At 36.9% G+C, this 18,736-nt stretch overlaps 1 protein-coding gene across 4 annotated transcripts in view; it reads right to left on the bottom strand.

The window, feature by feature from the left end:
* The window catches only part of Il1rapl2 (interleukin 1 receptor accessory protein-like 2), a 1,532,967-nt gene that overhangs the window by 653,906 nt on the left and 860,325 nt on the right, over positions 1–18,736 (bottom strand).

The raw sequence follows: 18,736 nt of genomic DNA, 5'->3' as shown, positions 1-18,736 counted from the left end.
ATGATCTGTCCATTGATGAGAGTTGGGTGCTGAAATCTCCTACTATTATTGTGTGAGGTGCAATGTGTGTTTTGAGCTTTAGTAAGGTTTCTTTTAAGTATGTAGGTGCCCTTGTATTTGGGGCATAGATATTTAGGATTGAGAGTTCATCTTGGTGGATTTTTCCTTTGATGAATATGAAGTGTCCCTCCTTATCTTTTTTGATGACTTTTAGTTGAAAATTGATTTTATTTGATATTAGAATGGCTACTCCAGCTTGCTTCTTCCGACCATTTGCTTGGAAAGTTGTTTTCCAGCATTTCGCTCTGAAGTAGTGTCTGTCTTTGTCCCTGAGGTGTGTTTCCTATAGGCAGCAGAATGCAGGGTCCTCATTGCATATCCAGTTTGTTAATCTATGTCTTTTTATATGGGAGTTGAGACCATTGATGTTGAGAGATATTAAGGAATAGTGATTATTGCTTCCTGTTTTATTCATATTTGGATGTGAGGTTATGTTTGTGTGCTTTTCTTCTCTTTGTTTTGTTGCCAAGACAATTAGTTTCTTGCTTCTTCTAGGGTGTAGCTTGCCTCCTTATGTTGGGCTTTACCATTTATTATCCTTTGTAGGACTGGATTTGTAGAAAGATATTGTGTAAATTTGGTTTTGTCATGGAATATCTTGGATTCTCCATCTATGTTAATTGAGAGTTTTGCAGGATACAGTAACCTGGGCTAGCATTTGTGTTCTCTTAGGGTCTGTATGACATCTATCCAGGATCTTCTGGCTTTCATAGTCTCTGGAGAAAAGTCTGGTATGATTCTGATAAGTCTGCCTTTATATGTTACTTGACCTTTTTCCCTTACTGCTTTTAATATTCTTTCTTTCTTTTGTGCATTTGGTGTTTTGATTATTTTGTGATGGGAGGAATTTCTTTTCTGGTCCAATCTATTTGGAATTCTGTAGGCTTCTTGTGTGTTTATGAACATCTCTTTCTTTAGGTTAGAGAAGTGTTCTTCTATAATTTTGTTGAAGATACTTGCTGGCCCTTGAAGTTGGGAGTCTTCACTCTCTTCTATACCTATTATCCTTAGGTTTGATCTTCTCATTGTGTCCTGGATTTCCTGGATGTTTTGTGTTAGGAGCTTTTTGTGTTTTACATTTTCTTTGAAGGTTGTGTCAATGCTTTTTCTGGTAAGTTCTGCCTGTGAGATTTTCTCTTTTTTCTCTTGTATTCTGTTGATGATGTTTGCATCTATGACTCCTGATCTCTTGCCTAGGTTTTCTATCTCCAAGGTTGCCTCCCTTTGTGATTTCCAGTTTTAGATCTTGGATGGTTTTGTTCAATTCCTTCACCTTTTTGAAATTGTGTTTTCCTGTAATTCTTTAAGGTAATTTTGTGTTTCCTCTTTAAGGGTTTCTACCTGTTTACCTGTGTTATTCTGTATTTCTTTAAGGGGGTTATTTATGTCCTTTTTAAAGATCTCTTACATCATCATGAGTCATGATTTAATTCAAAATCTTGCTTTTCTGGGTGTGTTGGTATATCTATGGCTTGCTGTTGTAGGGAAATTGGGTTCTGATGATCCCACGTGGACTTGGTTTCTGTTGGTTAGGTTCATGTTCTTGCCTCTTGCAGTCTGCTTATCTATGGTGTTAGCTGGTCTTGCAGTCTCTGACAGTGACTTGATCCTCCTGTAAGCCTGTGTGTCAGCATTCTTGGAGACACTCTTTCTCCCAGAGGTATCTGAGTACTGAGAGCTGTTTCACAGTGTCAGCACTGGGCATAGGTGGAAACCAGAAGAATCCTGTCCCAGACTGCTCCTCCGGTTCCTGTGTCCTAAGGGCTCGAGGTAGGTCCCTCAGAGCAGAAGTGGTGGTCTTACCACTGCTCTCAGGTGTGTCAGCTCCCTTGGACACCAGCTTTCATCCCTGGCTGCAGGCAGAAACCGGAAGGATCCTGTTCCAGATTCCTCCAAGCTCCTGTGTCCAGAGGGCTCTTGGTGGGTTCCTCTTGGGCCAGCAACGTGAGCAGAAGTGTTGGTCTCCCCACTTTTCTCAGGATTGTCTGAACTTCTGAAAGCCGTGCTCTCTCTCTCCACGGGATCTGTGGACAGAGAGCTGTGGTACTGTGTCAGCTCTGGTTGTAGGCAGAAACTGGAGGCATATCTTCATTCTTAATGTTGGTATTAATAGCTCTGAGTCTTGAAGATTTAAAGTTCTAAATTTGAACATTTAAATAAAAATACTTTATATTTCTGAGCAGTTACTATATTCATTGACAGAATAAAGTTTAAATGAGGTAGTGCATGCCAATGCCCTGTATTATAACATATCACATGCTAAAACTACATAATAAATACTATCATTATATTGCTGTTAACTCAATAGCCTATTTTTTCAGGTGCAATATCCATCAATTATCAAATACAAACATGATTAACATTTTTAGAGCTCTCCAGAAGTAACAGTTTATGTAGTTACAGCTCTAGAGCTGGAGCCATCTTTTTTGTCTCACGAAAAGGGTTTTAGCCATCACTATCATTCTTACAAAAAGAAAGCAGTGAAACCTACCAAAGATCAACAGTTCTCAGATGTCTCAGACAGTTAAGGCCATGGAGGAAACCTCTACCACAAGCATGGAACACAGAGAATCATAGCTATTAGGGAACATTAACTGGAGAGAGTAATTAAACATTAAAGCCCCCCCCCCCCAGCCTCTGAATTGACCAAAGAAAAGTGGCCCCTCTAACACTTCTGGCCTTCCTTCCTTCCTTGATAGCAAAAGAGAAGAATAAAGATAATAGATAGGTCTGTGTGATAGTATCTGCCAAGAAACAATGCTATGCTAAAATGTTAAGACCCAATCACAAAAGCATAGAATACTTCCCCTACTTAGTACTATATTGGTAAAGTGATAAAAATTCAGAATTATGAAGTCAATCAGATGGTTCATGAGGTAAAGGTAATTATCATAAGCCTATTGACCTGAGTTCAATCCTAAAGACCAAATGGTAAAAACAGGAAATCAACTCCTGCCAGCCATCCTCTGATTTTAATACATGTGCTATAGCAAGTATGTGCACATACCACCACCACCCCGTACGAACACACACACAAAAATAAATGTATTTTAAAAAACAATTTAAGGATAATGCAGGATTGCAGCTTTGCAGCTGAAGTAATGATATGACTTGGGTCTTATTTTGAAGAAACTTCTTGAAAAAAAATGGAAAAAAAAAGAAACAAAACCAGGGGTACATCAAGAACAAACACACCAGACTTTTATCTTCTAAAACCTAAAATTACACTAGGCAAAAGATAGAGACTATTAGCCAGAAAAAAAAGTAAAATTCTTACCTAAAGTCTCAGTAGACTCACTTTCTTTTATAAGGTAGTATATTATAAGAAAATATTATAAGGCACACCTATAATATGAAAAAATGTCCTGGAAATTAATCATCAGACTGATGTGTCAGATTTTTATTTTTTGCAAGCCTGGGGATAAAATAAGTATGATTTAAATGACTATGCTATTTAAAGTATATTGGTGATTCCAGTGGGAAAACTGGCACTATTTAAGAACAAAGGGGTAATGTGGACAGTTTGGGAATGAATAAAAAATGTTAGAAATCCAAACAGTAGAACGGAAATAAATAAGGCCTCTGTTATGACACCAGCACAATCCCTAACTACACCCCAATACTTGTTTTATACATGCTGATTGGTGTAGTCCGCATCCCTCATCAAGAAAGCCTCTTTTTGGAATAGACAGAGTGTTATAGAAAATCATTACATAACAAGATACAGAGATGTGAAATCCAGTCCAAACTGACACATCTATAACAAAACTCGTGAACTTAATTAAGGCTCAGGAATCATTGAAGAAAATGGGGCAGAAAGAATAAGAGTCAGAGGGAGAGACGGTTTCTATGGGATTTTGTTTCCTAAAATGTCAAAGGAATTAAATCTGTGAAGTCTCATCTACATCATTACCTAAGTATGACCTGAACAAGGACTATGCCAACAGACATGCTAAAGTGGACAGATAAAGGTCATGAAGCCTCAATTCTGGACATACACACACACACACACACACACACACACACACACACACACTCACACACACAAACACATACTCACACAGACACACAACTACAACAAAAACAAAAAAATATTACAGGAAATTAAGGAGTATTAAGAGTGGAGAAGAAATAGTTTTCCCTTGGTAAGAACACACCAATTCCAATATCCAATGGTCATCTTTGAGACTATACATACAAGTAATACTATACATGTTGTATTTCTGCATATGAGAATATACACATGGGTGTGTGTGTATGTGTGTGTGTGTGTGTGTGTGTGTGTGTGTGTGTATGACTGTGATTAAAGAAAGCATAGACTATGATTTTGAATGAGATCAAAAGAAGTATATTGGGGGTTTAAATGGAGAAAAAGATAAAGGGAAATAATGTAATTATAAATCAAAAGCAAATACTATAATAACTATTTTCAGTCACACACACATACACACACACACACACACACACACACACACATACACACACAGACAACACAAATGTCGTTCAACTGGTGAAAAGTCAAACTCTTCATTCCTCAAAGAGAATCTTTGAAATTAATAAATACAAAATTAGTAAGTTAAGGGTGGAATACTTTATGGCTATAGAATATATAAATTTATTGCATTTTCAACAGTTATTTAACATTATCAAGCATTTTAGCTAGCCATTTTATTAGCAAAGAAAATGTAATGGTCCTTTGGGTTGTTGTATAATGAGGTCTCAAGAGCCATTTTTGGCTTTAAGAAAATAGTCACGGATAAAGCAAAATAAAATAAAATAACTTATCTCATTAACATAAGTGATGATATTAATAGATAATCATTGCTAAACTATTGGTTTTGGCTGTAAAATTAAGACTTTATTGTCCATTTAATATTTTTAATTTTGGAGAATATATATATATACATATATATATATTACTTATACTATTTCACCCTCAGTATCTTCTCTCCAATGCCTATCACCCCACCATAAAACATTATTTCTCAAATTTCTAGCCTCTTCGTTGTATGTGTGTGAGTATGTGTGTGTGCGCACATGTAAATATACATATATATAAATACATTTATGCATGTATCTGTGTATATATTTATAACTTGGTAAGTTCATTTATTGATGCTCATAAGTATGCATACACATTTAGAACTGCTCAGGACTGGCTAACCTTCAGAGGACTTGTCTCTGGAGAAGATTGATTCTCTATCTTTTAGTGCATATAATTGGAGCCCCGTGAGATTTCCCCATTCATTTTAGTACTGTGATTTTGCTTTAGCAAAAAAGTTTAGCTGCTTTTTGCATCAGAGGCCATTACAGAAAACCACTACCGATTAAATGTAGAACTCAACTGACCATAGGGTGCCCAACCTCATGTGGTACATAAACAACACCACCTCTAAATGTAAAGCTCAGGAAATACCCTGAGAGAAATGGCAGAAAGATGGTAGGAGTTAGAGTAACAAGATAGCTGCTAGGAGATAGTTCCCTCAATATATGACAAGGAAACTGTACCTATGAAGTTTCAACAATATAGTAGCTTAAACAGGACTTGAAAATTGAAAAAAAAAAAACAAACAGTTTTTCTTTCTTTCGAGACAAGGGTTCTAGTTCTAGTCTCGGAACTAACTGTGCAAAGCAAGCTGGCCATAAATTCAGATAACCCTCTTCCTCAGCTTTCTGAGTGCTGAGATCTTGTCCAAATCCTGCCATTTTAGCTGATGCTGTTTTCCATATTTCCTAATAACTGACATAATCAATTTCCTTTTATGAATGATATTTCTAATATATTCTTGAAAGTTTGGATATATATATATATATATATATATATATATATATATATATACCTAGAAACTGTATGAATGTGTTTTTCAGTTTCAAAATTATTAATTCACATTAAACTGTGATGTTTTCCCTGCAAAGATAAACTTTAACTTTAAATCTCTGTTAATTAAGGTCGTATTTCATATTCTTCCATAAAATCACTTACATCTCTTCTAATGTTACTAAATTCTTGAGTGTCTTACAGTTTGTCACTATTGTAAATGAGGCATTTTATTTTTCTCTATTATACATTTAATTTGTAATTGCAGCAGAAATATAATGAAATATTTCAGTAATCTATCTTATTGGATTACCTCAGTTTTATTTTTGTTTTGTGGTTGTTTTATCCCTTGGACTATATAAATATCAAATAATCAAAAATTAAGACATTCTCTCTCTCCAGTTTTGAAATTTATATAACACATTTTATTCAAGTTTATTACTATGACCATTATTAAGTTAAAAGTTATATTAAATGATAGTACAAACAGAGAGTGTCCCTATTGTGTGTGTCAGGGCAGATATATTCATGTTTACAACAATTAATATTGAAACCTTTGAGTAATAAAAATAAAACATTTATAAAATCACAAGTAAAAGAATTGTTAAACAATGTACCCTACATCCTATGATCCATTAAAAAATAGGGACTATGGATTTAGCTTAGTGGAACAGCATGTGCTCAGTAAGTGTGGGGTTCTGAGTTCAATCCTCACCACTAGAAAGCAAATAATTAGGCTAAAAATTTTGACCATAGAAGAATATTTATGTTTGTGTGTCAGGCAGAGTGCTGAAGACTAGTCTACACAGCAAGATACTGTTTTTATAAAAATGGGGGACAAGATAACATGTTTGTGTAGGTATGCAAATAACTATGGCCTAAGATAGAATATGTATGTTGTGGCTTCAAGGAAAGTTTATGCATATTGAGAGAAGATGTAAAAGCAAGTGAAGGCAGGAGGCAGGGGAACAGAGTATAAAATAATGCATTATGCAAGTGTTTTATGTGAGCTGATATAGTTAAACACAGTGGAAGGAAAAGCTGCAAATATCTTTATAAGTCCTGCACATTGCCTGTTTTCTCAAAATGATCTGGTTTACACACACACACACACACACACACACACACACACACACACACAGAGAGAGAGAGAGAGAGAGAGAGAGAGAGAGAGACAGAGACAGAGACAGAGACAGAGAGACAGAGAGAGATTTTAAATATAAATACTCTTTAACAAAAATACTTAGAAGCATTTGAATTTAAGATTATTTTAGATTCTGAAATGTTAGCATATACCTAACAAGCAGTCTTGAATACAGAGACCAAAGATAAGTACAAAATTCACTTAAAGACAACTTTATGTAGCACTTAGTAACTTTATATGTGAAGCAAAGATGGTTTGTATTTTTCCACTTGTGTCATCATTGCTCAAAATGCTTCATATTTTTTTTATTAACTTGAGTATTTCTTATATACATTTCAAGTGTTATTCCCTTTCCCGGTATCCGGGCAAACATCCCCCCCCTCCCCTTCCTTATGGGTGTTCCCCTCCCAACCCTCCCCCCATTGCCGCCCTCCCCCCACCAGTCTAGTTCACTGGGGGTTCAGTCTTAGCAGGACCCAGGGCTTCCCCTTCCACTGGTGCTCTTACTAGGATATGCATTGCTACCTATGAGGTCAGAGTCCAGGGTCAGTCCATGTATAGTCTTTGGGTAGGGGCTTAGTCCCTGGAAGCTCTGGTTGCTTGGCATTGTTGTACATATGGAGTCTCGAGCCCCTTCAAGCTCTTCCAGTTCTTTCTCTGATTCCTTCAACGGGGGTCCTATTCTCAGTTCAGTGGTTTGCTGCTGGCATTCGCCTCTGTATTTGCTGTATTCTGGCTGTGTCTCTTAGGAGCAATCTACATCCGGCTCCTGTCGGCCTGCACTTCTTTGCTTCATCCATCTTGTCTAATTGGGTGGCTATATATGTATGGGCCACATGTGGGGCAGACTCTGAATGGGTGTTCCTTCAGTCTCTGTTTTAATCTTTGCCTCTCTCTTCCCTGCCAAGGGTATTCTTGTTCCCCTTTTAAAGAAGGAGTGAAGCATTCACATTTTGATCATCCGTCTTGAGTTTCATTTGCTCTAGGCATCTAGGGTAATTCAAGCATTTGGGCTAATAGCCACTTATCAATGAGTGCATACCATGTATGTCTTTCTGTGATTGGGTTAGCTCACTCAGGATGATGTTTTCCAGTTCCAACCATTTGCCTACGAATTTCATAAAGTCGTTGTTTTTGATAGCTGAGTAATATTCCATTGTGTAGATGTACCACATTTTCTGTATCCATTCCTCTGTTGAAGGGCATCTGGGTTCTTTCCAGCTTCTGGCTATTATAAATAAGGCTGCAATGAACATAGTGGAGCACGTGTCTTTTTTATATGTTGGGGCATCTTTTGGGTATATGCCCAAGAGAGGTATAGTTGGATCCTCAGGCAGTTCAATGTCCAATTTTCTGAGGATTCTCCAGACTGATTTCCAGAATGGTTGTACCAGTTTGCAATCCCACCAACAATGGAGGAGTGTTCCTCTTCCTCCACATCCTCGCCAGCATCTGTTGTCCCCTGAGTTTTTGATCTTAAATGCTTCATATTTTTTGAGCAGTTCAAATGTTGACATCTTAAATTAGTGATGACCAACATGAACATACAGGTATGTGCACACATTCATTTCTTTTCACTGTTCTTTGCGCTTTGGGTAACATTTTGGAAAAGGTGTTAAAATAAATCTTACCACAATTTAAGCAAGTCATTCAGTCTTTTGTCCTCAGTTTCTTCATATATAAGAAATCGAATTGGAGGGGCTGGGGATTTAGCTCAGTGGTAGAGCGCTTACCTAGGAAGGGCAAGGTCCTGGGTTCGGTCCCCAGCTCCGAAAAAAAGAACCAAAAAAAAAGAAATCAAATTGGAAAAGCTGCAAGGTCCCTATAATATAATTTCTGCTATTTGGTTTCACTTTCATTTTGAGCAACCAATATTTGCCATACTTGTTAATTTTAGTCTCTTTGGACATTCATAACCCTGCAGAATCTTGCAGAAGTATTTAGGTTTTTTTCTGGAGCAATGATTAGTATAGAAACTTCTGGTTGCATTGGTGATGTGAGTAAGCCATGTGTGTAGAAGAGCTTGCTATTCAGTGGACTGATCATTATGGTAATGTGATAATACTTGCTGTTTTGTGGAAGTTCATGATTTGAGCCCAGTTGCCTACCTCTTAGTTTAGTGATCCTCTATAAGTTGTATCACATTCTTTATCTGTATAAAGTCAGATAACAACCACCAATGAATAGCTTCATATCCTTTATCTAAATGATGGAGTTCAAATATAGGACATAAGTTACCATCCGCTGATACCTCAGATTGACAAGGTAACCATAATCGAGTTACTGTTAGGTTAATATATATGCCACCCTCTATGAGAAAGTAAAATAGGAATTTATATGCCAGTGATCTACAACACTTTGGAGCACCTTTTAGGAGTTAATGTTGTATAAACATTTGATCTCCTGGTTTTCAGCCCTAAATTGGTGAAAAGGGGCCTGGAAGAGCTAACATGCTTGGGTCATGTTGTCATCTCACTTCTATCTACCATATTATCACTTTCATAGTTTACAGTCATGTAAAAAGGCTGTGCTATCTATAATGTGTTAAGAAACTATTAAATAAGCCTGCCTTCTCAGTTTTTCTTTTGGTGAAAAACATGCATGTGTATTGCCCTTGACTCAATACAACGATGTTATTAGTCAGGAGTAGAAGCTACTCTTACATGCTTTGGTTGAAACATATCCTTCTTAGAGTGTTGAGGAGAGCCAGTCTATTTATACATTGCCTCCAGGAGAATGGGGCCTTGAGTTTACTTTGCTCACTATACCATTGACAGTTCCTACTATGGTGTTTCACCCAGGTTATCACCTAGAAAGTAAGCACTGAACCAGTGGTCCATTGACCAAATGAAAAAATATGAAATCATTTATTCTCAGTCACTATCAATTATAACTAATTAAAAACATTCATAATTAGTCAGGCCTAGCAAAAACAAGGAAATTCAAACTGCCATCCTTTTCCTTATTAACATTGGGCTACCAATTCAAGCATCTATTTGAGCTAGAAGAATATTGCATGTCAAAATACATTTTTTGTGTGTTTGCACTAACAGTATTCTTGGAAAGCTACAAGTCCCTTTCTTTTAGAAATTGGATAAATGAAATGTAAACTTGCTGAGAAAATACAGGGATGAGAAGGAGGGGAACAACACATGATAATAAAATGGCATAGCAAAAATACATATATTCTATACATGTATGAAAATGTTATAATGGAACCTATCATATAAACGTAATACATTTGGCTGAAAAGTAATGTAACAAAAGATGAAGGAAAATAAAAAAAACAGACTTCATGCATATGAAAACTGTTATTAGAGAATTAAGGTATTAAATGCTGCTCTTAGTTCAGCAAAGAAAATATTCTTCCTCTCATTTCTAAAAAGTTAATAAAAGCCGTGCAATGTTCTACCCCTGTGTCTAACCTACATTCATATATTATCAGCAAGAATTTCTAAAAGTGTAGCTCTTCTCCTGTCCTCCTTCTGTTGACCAATGAATTTCAATAGAAGTCAGTTAGGCCACTTACTTGTATCTCTTGCATTATATGCACAGACAAAATTGACTTGCTCATCCATCTTTATGAATACATTCCCAGTGCTACCAGCTAAGTCTCACTTCTGTGATATACATTGGAAGGGGATGGTAGCCTTTAGAGATCACCACCAACATATTGCCCACAATCTTGGAAACTCACAAGAGAATGTGAGAGTAACAGTATTAGAGAGACGATCAAAGGAATAGAGAGGAACAGAATGGAAACCAGAGTATAAAAGATTGCATACTTGAAAAGACAGCTACAAAGGGATAGGGAAATATGTTTTCACTGCAAAACACTAGAAATAAGACATAAGACATTTCAAAATTAGGTTTTGTCCTAGAATGAACTCTGCAAAAATATATTCTCCACTTTACATAGCAGTTCTGTAGTCAGAGAAAAGTCCCTTCCTTTTTTGCCAGGTAGGAAATACACAGACTTCAAAAGGATACAGAGTTGGGTACACAAATATTAACTTCATGAAGGAAATAGGTTTGTTTGTTTGTTTGTTTGTGTATTTATTTATTTATTTCCCCTCCTGGTCTACTCTCTGACTGTTCCACATCCCATACTTCCTCTCCCCACCCCCACCCACATGCCTGTCTCCACAAGGATGTCCCCACCCCACCAGACCTCTAAACTCCCTGGGGCCTCCAGTCTCTTGAGGGTTAGGTGCATCTTCTCTGAATGAACACAGACCCTGCAGTCCTCTGCTGTATATGTGTTGGGGGCCTCATCTCACCTGGTGTATGCTGCCTGGTTGGTGATCCAGTGTCTGAGAGATCTCAGGGGTCCAGGTTAGTTGAGACTGCTGGTCCTTCTACAGGGTTGCTCTCCTCCTCAGCTTCTTCTAGCTTTTCTCTAATTCAACCACATGGGTCACCAGCTTCTGTTCATTGGTTGGGTGTACATATCTGCATCTGACTCTTTCAGCTGCTTGTTAGGTCTTTTGGAGGGCAATCATGATAGGCCCCTTTTTTGTGAATGCCCCATAGCTGAGTAATTGTGTCAGGTCTTGGGGCCTCCCCTTGAGCTGAATCCTACCTTGGACCTGTTGCTGGACCTGCTTTCCCTCAGGATCTTCTCTATTTTCAACCCAGAATTTCTTCCAGACAGGAACAATTATGGATCAGCATTTTGAGTGTGGTATGGCAAATCCATTCCTCACTTGATGCCCAGTCTTTCTGTTGGAGGTGGGCTCAACAAGTTCCCTCTCCCCAATGTAGGGCATTTCATCTAGGGTCCCCCCCCCACCCTGAGTCCTGAGAGTCTATCAATTTTCAATTCTCTGGAACATTCTGGAGGGACTTCCCAACCTCCTTCCTCCAGAGCTTGCCTGTTTCCATTCTTTGTGCTGGCCCTCAGGGCTTCAGTCCTTTTCCCCCACCCAATACCAAAGCATTTTACCCTCTCCCCCACCCTCAACCCCTTTCCTTTCCCTGTCTCTGCCTCCCTACCCCCTTGTGGTTGCTTTCTTCTCTCTCCCAAGTGGGACTGAGTAGCCTCACTTGGACCATTCAACTTGACCCTTTTTGAGTTCTGTGTACTGTGTTTTGGGTATTCTGTTTTGTTTTGTTTTGTTTTTGGCTAGTATTCACTTATTAGTGAGAACATATCATGCATGTCCTTTTGTGTCTGAGTTACCTCACTCAAGATGATATTTTCTAGTTCCATCCATTTACCTGCAAATCTCAGGATGTCCTCATTCTTAATAGCTGAGCAGTATTCCATTGTGTAAATGAACCACATTTTCTGTATCCATTCTTCCATTACAGGACATCTGAGTTGTTTCCAGCTTCCGATTATCACAGATAAGGTCACTAGGAACATAGTGGAGCACGTGCCCCTGTGGCATGGTGAGGCATCTTTTGAGTATACGCCCAAGAATGGTATAGCTGGGTTTTCAGGTAGATCTATGTCTAATTTTCTGAGGAACTTCCAGATTGACTTCCAGAGTGGTTATATCTGTTTGTAATACCACAGGCAATGGAGAAGTGATCCTCTTTCTCCATATCCTTGCCAACATGTGTTGGCACCTGAGGTTTTGATCTTGGCCATTCTGACTGGTGTAAGGGGGATTCTTGGGGTTGTCTTGATTTGTATTTCTCTGATCACTAAATACTTTGAACATTTCTTTAGATGCTTCTCAGCCATTCGAGATTCCTCTGCTGTGAATTCTGGGTTTAGTTCTATACTCTATTTTTTGATTGGGTTATTTGTTTTTTTGGTGGTTACCTTCTTGAGTTCTTTATATATTTTGGATATTAGTCCTCTAACAGATGTGGGGTTAGTGAAGATTTTTTTCCCAATCTGTAGGTTGCCAATTTGACTTATTGACTATGTCCTTTGTCTATCAGAAGCTTTCCAGTTTCATGAGGTCCCATTTATCAATTCTTGATCTTAGAGTATGAGCCATTTGAGTTCTGAGTAGGATATTACTCCCTGTGTCAATTAGTTCATGGCTCTTTCCCACTTTCTCTTCTATTAGATTCAGTGTATCTGATTTCATATTGAGGTCCTTGATTCACTTGAACTTGAGCTTTGTGCGTGATGACAAATCTGAGTCTATGTTCATTTTTCTACATACAGACATCCAGTTAGACAAGCACCATTTACTGAAGATGCTTTCTTTTTTCCATTTTATATTTTTGGCTTCTTTTTCAATGATCAAGTGTGCATGAAGTATGTGGTTTTATTTCTGGATCTTCAATTCTATTCTATTGATTAACTTGTCTGTCTCTGGACCAGTAACTTGCAGTTTTTGTCACTATTACTCTGTAGTAGAGTTTGAGGTCAAGGATTGTAATCCCTTTAAGCATTCTGTTTGTTTGTTTGTCTGTTTGTTTTTTCCCAGATAAATTTGTGAATGGCTCTTTCCATGTCTTTGAAGAATTGTATTAGAATTTTAAGGGGAATTGCATTGAATGTGTAGGTTGCCTTTGATAGGATGGCCATTTTGAATTATGTTAATTCTGCCAATCCATGTGCATGGGAGATCTCTCCATTTTCTGAGGTCTTCTTTGATTTCTTTTTGGAGAGACTTGAATTTCTTATCATACAGATCTTTCACTCACTTGGTTAGAGTTATCCCAAGATTTTTTATATTATCTCGGGCTATAGTGAAGAGAGATTTTTGCCCTAATTTCTTTCTCAGCATGTTTATCATTTGTATAAAGTAAGGCTACTGATTTATTTGATTTAAATTTATATCTGGCCACTTTGCTGAAGTTGTTTATCAGCTGGAGAAGTTCTCCAGTAGAATTTTGGGGGGTCTCTTATGTATACTATAATATCATCTGCAAATAGTGATATCTTGACCAGACCTCTGGAACAGCCCACATAGAGACAGGCACTGCACTGTTCATGCTTGCAAGTGAGAGTTACAGAACACGTTCACACTTGCCCTAATAAAAGTAACTAGAGACAGTCAAAAAAAAACTTCTTTGCCAATTTGTATCCCCTTTATCTCTTTTTGTTTTCTCATTGTTCTAGCTAGCACTTGAGTACTATATTGAATAGACATAGGGAGAGTGAGCATCCTTGTCTTGTCCCTGATTTTAGTGGGATTTTGTCAAATATCTTTTAAATTTGATTTTGGATGTTTGTTTGCAGTAAATTGCTTTTATTATGCTTGGGTATGGGCCTTGAATTCCTGATCTCTCCAATACTTATAACATGAAGGGGTGTTGAATTTTGTCAAATGTTTTTTCTTCACCTAAGGAGATGATCATGTGATTTTTTTCTTTGACTTTGTTTATATGGTGGATTACATTAATGGATTTTCATATATTGAACCATCCTTGCATCCCTGGAATGAAGCCTACTTGATAATGGTGAATGATGGTTTTGATGTGTTCTTGGATTCAGTTTGCAAGAATTTTATTGACTATTTTTGCATCAATATTCATGAGGGAAATTGGTTTGAAGTTCTCTTTTTTTGGCAGGGTCCTTGTGTGGTTTAGGTATAAACATAATTGTGGTTTCATAGAATGAATTAGGTAGTATTCCTTCTGTTTCTATTTTATGGAATAGTTTGAGGAATATTGGTATTAGGTCTTTTTGAAGGTCTGGTAGAATTCTGAACTAAATCGATCTGTCCCTGGGCTTTTTTTGGTTGGAAGGTTTTTAATGAACTTTTCCTTTTCTTTATGGAATATGGGCCTGTTTAGAAAGTTTACTTTTGATTTAACTTTGGTATGTAGTATCTGTCTAGAAAACCATCCATTTTAATCTAGGTTTTTGAGTATAGGCTTTTGTAGTAGGATCGGATGATTTTTTTTTAATTCCTTCATTTCTGTTGTTTTGTCTCCCTTTTCATTTCTGATTTTGTTAATTTGAATACTGCCTCTGGGCCTTTCAGTTAGTTTGGCTAGGGCTTTATCTATCTTGTTGATTCTCTCAAAGAACCAGCTTTTGGTTTTGCTGATTCTTTGTATCGTTCTCTTTGTTTCTATTTGGTTGATTTCAGCCCTGAGTTTGACTATTTCTTGCCTTCTACTCCTCTTGGGTGAGTTTACGTCTTCTTATTCTAGAGCTCTCAGGTGTGCAGTTAAGTTGCTAGTGTAAAATCTCTCTAGTTTCTTTACCGGTGTACTTAGTGCTATGAATTTTCCTCTTAGCACTGCTTGCATTGTGTCCCATAAGTTTAAGTATGATATGTCAACATTTTCATTAAATTCCAGGAAGTCTTTAATTTCTTTTTTATCCCTGACCAAATTATCATTGAGTAGAGTGTTTCCACATGTATGCAGGTTTTTTGTTGCTTTTCCTGTTACTGAAGACCAGCTTTAGGCCATGGTGATCTGATAGGATACGTGGGATTATTTCAATCTTCATGTACTGGTTGAAGGTTGTTTTGTGACCAATTATATGGTCAGTTTTGGAGAAGGTACCATGAGGTGCTGAAAAGGAGTATACTTTTGGTTTAGGGTGAAATGTTGTGGAGATATCTGTTAAATCCATTTGTTCCATTTTTTTTCTTTTCCTTTTTTTTTCTGAGCTGGGGACCGAACCCAGGGCCTTGCACTTGCTAGGCAAGCGCTCTACCACTGAGCTAAATCTCCAACCCCCAATCCATTTGTTTCATAACCTCTATAAGTTTCACTGTGTCTCTGTTAAGTTTCTGTTTCAATGACCCGTTCATTGGTAAGAGTCGTGTGTTAAAGTCTCCCACTATTATTTTTCTGGGGTTCATTGTGTGCTTTGAGCTTTAGTAAAGTTTCTTTTATGAATGTGGTTACCCTTGCATTTGGAGCATAGATGTTCAAAATTGAGACTTTCTCTTGGTGGATTTTCCCTTTAAGGAAATAGTTTTTCACTACCTCAAAACATTTTCAGGTGTTCGTTTGAATCATCATATGATAATCAATGGTCAACAAAACATTTGAATGCCTTGGAGGTTCTTTAGTGTCATATCCAAAATGAAAGGCACACACTATTATGTAGTTTTTCTGTCTAAGTCTTTAGTCTCTTTTTCCACAAAATGGAGATAAAATATTTATATAGAAGTTCTAAGCATGAAGTCAATCCACAGAACAAGTATTTAATGAAACAAAGGGAAAATGCAAATTTTACTGAATAAAAAAAAAAAACAGAACCAAACAAACAAACAAAGAACCAACCAACCAAACAAACAAACAAAAATCAGGGAACATTGGTACATACAACTAATGAATAAAGACAGTGTGTTATACAGATAGAGTGTAGTGGTATTTTGGGAAAAGGAATGAAATCCTGGAATTCCTGTCATTTGTGAAAACATGGTGAGAACTAGAGATTGCTATATTAACTGATGTCAGGCGCAGAGAGACAGGCACCAAATGACTTTACTCACATGCAGAATGCAAGTTGAGAAGTTGAGAGCAGAACTCACAGTGTAGGGGAGGAGGAAAGGGGGAGATTGTGGTTAACTGCATGAATTTACATTTATATACGATCAATAGTTTGTGATATAATATTATGTTATAGTAAGTTGACTATAATTAACAAGGTATTTAAATTTTTAAAATTAACTAAAAGAAAGTATTTTGAACATTCTCACCACAAACAAATGATACTTGCCTGAGGAGATAGATTCTTTAATCTAATATAAATATTACAATATAAATATTGCAAAATGTACACATGCATTAAACATCACATTATCCAACTCTTCCATACAATTTTATGCTTTTCTATCAATTAACATAAATTTTAATTTAATAAACTAGATTTTAGACACTATTATTCGGGCAGATATTAGACATCTTTTTGTTCTGGATTTATTGGCTCATTTGTAGAGGGGAGTGAGGGGCAGCATTTCCCCGGGAGTAAGTAGCTAGGGGTGTTGAAAGACATAAATAAAGGGGAAGAAGGAAGTTAGCAGAAGATAAGAAGATGAGATAGAATGAATTACTTCACAAAGAACTTGTTGACCTTGAATTTACCTTCAGCTGCTATCTCTGGTATAGGTCAACTCTCCTTTCCCTCCTGTAAATTTGAAGTGAACTCTTTGTTTACTTCTTTTTGTGTGGAGGAGCATGGCTAGTTTTCACCCACCCACCCATTATATTATAGAAAAATTATATATAAAGAAAAATGAATCATTGTAGAAAAGCATAGTAATTAAGAAAATGCTAACTCAGGCTAGAGAGATGGCTCAGTAGTTAAGACCACCGACTGCTCTTCCAGAAGTCCTGAGTTCAATTCCTAACAACCACATGGTGGGTCACAACATCTATAATGGAATCCGATGCCCTCTTCTGCTGTGTTGTGGTGAGCACACACACACACACAATAACTAAATTTAATACGTTGCATTTTCTAAGATTATTTTTCTTTATTAAATAAGAATAAAAACACTTACCATACAGAATTGTATTGACATTTAGATAGGATAGTGTGGAGACCAAACTTATTGTAGGGAATGGAATATAATTATTACTTACTAGATATGAAGGATTTTAATGATAGCATGAAAGGTCCCATTAAATTTTGATAGTCTCCTTGAGGGAATAAATGTTATTTGTAATAATATCTTTCCTAAGAAAAAAGAAAGAGTGGAAGTGAGCACATTCTCCTGGTATCTGTTAGTAAGTTACTCCAAGTATGAAAATGAACATGTTTCCAAATGTAAATTATCAAAGCTTTGAATGTTCAGGTATAGGAAACCTTGGGAAGTTTAGAGCCACAGAATCCTGTAGAAACAACCAAATTCAAACTTTTATGAAATCGGGTCTAATAATAGACACATCGCCTGTAAGAAATATACTTGAAAACCTGTGGTTAACATATAGAAACCTGTATAAATTGGCAAGTGCTATGGTCTAGAAAATATTTTAGAACTATAAGGCCCCAGGCTTGTAGCAAGAATGATGTATCTAAAAGTTGTGAAATTATTCTCTGCTTTTCTACCAAGCCTGTCCTTGTGTGCTATGATCTAAGTCTAGTGCACCTGAAGGCCTGATTTTCCCTAATTGTTTTTTGCCTGTGTTCTAATGGGAGGAGGAGACAACTGGCTTCAGAAACGTAGGCAGGTGTTAAGAGAGGCTATGTTACTTGTTCTATCCTCTCTTTTCTTGTCTATTACCTTCATATAAGTTCTTCTAAAGCTATTATTCTTGAAAGATCATTTTCATTCTTTCTGGGTTCCACTGATTACTCTTTAGTAGTAAGAGTTAGCAGCTTCCCCTCCTGTTTCCCTCAATACTGTCTCTACCTCAATGCCTTTCCATTAGAATTCTGAATGAAGTTCATACTCAGCTAACCATAGCCCTGTATTCCTAATTTTGTTTACATGGGCAGCACAAAGGCTATTTTTCACTTCTGCCTCTACTATAGTAGCTCATGTTGTGCATCATGGTAACAGTGGTTATCCTTCATAAGTGGGACTACTGATAATGATGTCCCTTTCTTCTTCATGGGACATAGTAGTTCTTTAGGTTCATCAACTAATTTCTTTTAAAAAGTCTTTATTCTTCTTATTTGCTGGGGTGGAAATTTTATTTACTTTTGACCAGTTGGGCAAAGTGGGTCAGGTTCTGACATCTGCTGATGGAAATGCATGAAAGTCAGTGGCACCTCTAAGTCACTTGTTTGTAAATCTGTTGATTCTTCTCAGCAAACTGTTTAATATCAACAACTGGCAATATCATCTCAATCCCCAAGGCTGGTATTAAATAATGTTAAAAAAATTAAT

Source organism: Rattus norvegicus, chromosome X (assembly GCF_036323735.1).
Source record: "Rattus norvegicus strain BN/NHsdMcwi chromosome X, GRCr8, whole genome shotgun sequence".
Lineage (NCBI taxonomy): Eukaryota > Metazoa > Chordata > Mammalia > Rodentia > Muridae > Rattus > Rattus norvegicus.
Note: the sequence above shows the minus strand (reverse complement) of the source record. Positions and strands in the feature narration are given on the sequence as shown.